Raw genomic sequence first — 4,403 nt, 5'->3', positions numbered from 1 at the left:
TCCACTAGCAAAGTCGATGAACAAAGAGAGAACTCATGGCAAAAGAATTGAGAATGATGACAACTGGTCCAGTCACAGAGCCTGATGATGGCCTCCTGAGACCCTGCAGGGGCCACGCTGGGACAGGTCATGTCAGACATCGACTCCCATGGAGGGGCCCTTCTTCGTAACTCCTCCTCCACTGTGACTGTCACCACCTCCCCACTGGGACCGTCCAAACTCAGACTGACCCCACCAGTCCGAACCAGCAGGGGTGTGTCCCCTACTTCACAGTCCCAAGCAAGCCATCACAGTCTCACTTTAGTGGGAAATAATGAGAGCAAGAGCCTTGATGCTAATATGTGATCATTATTTGCTCCAGAAATTTTGGTGGATGTATCTGTTTGGGCTGTTTTAAATTTATGGTTGATATCTGAGGATTTTGAGATGAAGCATGGTGTTATTTAATTGATCCATTAAATCTTTTCCATACCAGTCTTTTTTCTGCTTCTTCTCATTGCAGTATATGTTGTATGTCCAAGCCATACTTTTATACATGTTGGATATAAATACTGTGATGTTGCAGAAGCAGATAATTATTTTCATTATTCAAATGCAGTATTATTATTATTATTATTATTTTATTAAAAATTTAATAATAAAAACTAATTATTTTAAGTATTAATTAAAATGTCAATTAAAAAACACAATTTAATATTGAAAAATACAATGTGTTTATTCATGGGGATTCAAATTTATAGGGAACGCTTTAACATGCTGAATCACTGGCCACAGTGGAGTGCATTCTAGCTGTCCCACTAATATCAATAATGATATTAATATTAATAATCATTAACAATAATGACAATAATAATACAAATAATAATAACAATAACAATTGTCCTTCAAATTAAATGAAAAAAACTTAAAATTTGAATTAAAATTATTATTTTTTAATAATAATAGTTAACAATTATTGTAATGATTAATAACTATTAAAATATTAATAATTATTATAATTATTAATTACAATATTAATTAATAATTACAATATTAATTAATACTTAAAGTAATCATGAAAATATATATATATTTATCTATTATTCATTGGGATTAAAATTCATAGGGAACACTTGCTGAATCACTGGCAATGGTGATAAGCATTCTACAGTAGCTGCCTTTGCACAGTTGTAATTACTAATATGAATAATAATGATATTTATTATTATTAACAATAATAGTAATATAATAATAATAATAATAATTCCTTTACATTTAGTAGGGTAATCTCCACAAGCCATTCCTCTGTAAAGCAAGGATGCAAGAAGATTATACATACAAATTATGTTTATGATATGTGTTGGTCACCTCGTCTGCACATGCAGCTAATCAAAAGTTGATTTGAGTTCTTAGCTGATAATTACTACTATGATAATATCAATCATATCTAAAGCCATCAAATATTTGATTCAAATCAAGAGTGTCTCTCTCACCTCTCATTCCTTGGGAATTCCCACAGTATATAAGAAGTGGCGGGACACAAAGAGAAGACACAGCAAGGAGGTGCACATTCCCTTCCCACACTGCCTTTACCCTGGAGATGGTCAGATTCCCCCCCCCCCCCCCACACTACACTTCCATCTTCCTCATTGTAGACTGATTTAATTAAAAAGTACCCAGCAGCACCACCCTGGGCCTCGCCCGCCAGGGTGGGACCTCTAGCTGTGGCACAGGGAGACATTGTCGTTCACTGTTTGCACACACACACACACACACACTAATGCACACACACTCGCACATTCATAGCCAAAGTTTTCCCATAGTAGAAGGTAATCTATAAACAAATATGTTGCATTGACCTGGCAGAATGACATTTCAATCTTAATTTCACACTATTTGGAGTCTATACATTTTCCAGTGATGTAATTCAACATTTGATCTTTAGAGAACTCACTCATATGTACAGTAGAGTGGTCAGTTATACTCAATAAAAGACTTTATAAGTGCCATTTTTCTTACAGAGCAATTTGAAAAATTTTGAAATAAAACGTAGTCTTTTTTTATTTAATTTTTTTACTTTCTTACTTGATCAATGCAACATGAAGCACTTTGATTTGCTAATATTTCAATGCCTACCCATTGATTGTGGTGGCAACCTGTATTTTATCTTATGCTACCATCATCATGTCAACTGTATGTTCATGTTGAGTTATTAGCATCAATTAATCTGCAAGTGTCCTCCAAACTAGAATCTCCAGCCTAGAATCTCCAGCCTAGAATCTCCAGCCTAGTGTGACAGCTCTTAGATAATGTCTAATGATGAGGAATGAGACAATGGCAATTAATTTTGTGATGATCTTGCCATTTGGAAAGGGAGGGTATTTTGTTTTAGGGGGTGGGACAGAGCCAAATCGCAGACATGTTACCACGGTGATAAGGTACTCCCTGCCGCCGTCGGGTCTCAGACAAGCAGGGAGCCATGGTGACTGGATAGTGACAGACAGAGTGACAAGTCCACAAGGATGGTGGGTCAACCTTGAGCTGAATCCCTAAAGCGACCATAAGAGTGCAGTACACTTTATGTAAATATACATCTATACAATAAACGGATGAGAAGGGGCAATCTGTCTGGTCATAATGAATTGCCTGCATATACAACTTCCATTCTAAAGCATTCCGTGGAATAATATCCAAGTTTGCATAACCAGGACTGGGGCACACACTAAATCACAATCCTAAAATCACAGTGACATTGATAAATTTACATTGTTCAATGCTGAAGCTATCAGTACATTGCTTACCTGCCATATTCAAGTTGCATTTATTTACGTACACATTGATAAACACATAAATGGAGTTTATGCATAGCAGGACTGCAGTAAAACTAAGTGGGGTCCGTGACTCAGTTCCCTGCTGTTTAGAGTCAGGAGTCCGATCAAACTCAATGTCAGTGTGCCCATTGTGTACATGGCACTAGTGTAAGTTATAGGAATCTCCATAGTGACAAAGAGAGGGAGACAGAGTGGCGGCATAGTATACTCAGCACAATTCAGGACCACATACTGCGTACATGTACATTTGACATAGACTCTACAGTGGTGTGTGGATGATTGCCAAGATGATTATTACTACTATTACCACTCTTATAATAACCCTCCCTGTGTGTTTACCATCAAGCTATTTAAAAGCATGAATCTTAAAAAGTACAATGTATTGTGCATGATCAGATAGTCTGTACATGTAGTGCTGTTTACAACTTTGAAACTTTTGTCCAGATTTATTAGTCTGAACTCCAACAAATATTTTGCTTGTTTCCTTTTAACAAACGACAGCAACCAGTGTATGCAACCCAAGAAATGTTCCTATATTGTTAAAATGTTTGCATAGTGAAAGATGATCTTGATATGATATGCCATATTGTTTTTAATAAGGTTTGGAAACAGCATGCATTAATAACATAATTAACATAGTTCAGAATCAGAATCAGAATCAGTTTATTGCCTTACACATACAAGGAATTTGTCTTGGTGACAGGAGCTTCCAGTGTACAATACAAAAACAATAAAAAACAGCAGCAAGACATAGATAATAATAAAAAATAAAAAATAGTTATACACATACACACACATACATACATACACACATAGTGCAATCTAATACAAATCTGTTATCTGTTATGTATTATGTTATGTATATATAATGAAAAGTGACTTAGAATCATATGTGTTCATAATCTGTATAATTGTGAGGTAAGAGGATCATCCTTAAATCCAATTAAACAAAGTTTGTTAGTTTACAGCCCAATTAAAATACTTTACTAACACTTGTTTACAATCAAATGTACATTTTTTATGAAATCTCTAGGAAGAGGGATATTTTGAAGCCATATAAACACAAACCTCACAAAATAAACCTTACAATAAGCTTTGTGTGGCAAGGTGTGTTTATTAAATCTGATAGGGAGGACCTGTTACCAGTCTCTGCACTGGGATCATAATGCTCATTCTGTCAGAAAGAGACTCAGTGTCGCCCCCATTGGGACAGGCAGGACATGCAACTGCAGCTTTGTATTCAAAGTGTGGCACCTGGTGGATGGAAGAAGGAATTAAATGTAAAATTAATTGCATGGAATTTTTTACATGTAAATTTTTTTATGATAGCGTCTGGTCGGAAACTTTTAAGCATAAAACACGTCGAATGTGAGTAAGTCTGGGGTAAGATGAAAAATATGATGCGAATGCGATTAATAATCTTAACATGGTTAATATACTGAAAATTGTTACTAAATAAAAATTATCACAAAACAGTAGTTTTATATAAAATTGTTTTATCTCCAATGCTTTCTCCCTTAAGTCGTCAAGAATATTTAAAAACCTCTTTGATTGAGAATTTAAAGGGATAAGGCTACCGTGTTTCCGTTGGTT

The sequence above is a fragment of the Myxocyprinus asiaticus genome, chromosome 33, assembly GCF_019703515.2.
Source record: "Myxocyprinus asiaticus isolate MX2 ecotype Aquarium Trade chromosome 33, UBuf_Myxa_2, whole genome shotgun sequence".
NCBI classification, from domain to species: domain Eukaryota; kingdom Metazoa; phylum Chordata; class Actinopteri; order Cypriniformes; family Catostomidae; genus Myxocyprinus; species Myxocyprinus asiaticus.
The sequence above is the reverse complement of the archived record's forward strand: the minus strand, read 5'-3'. Positions refer to the sequence as shown.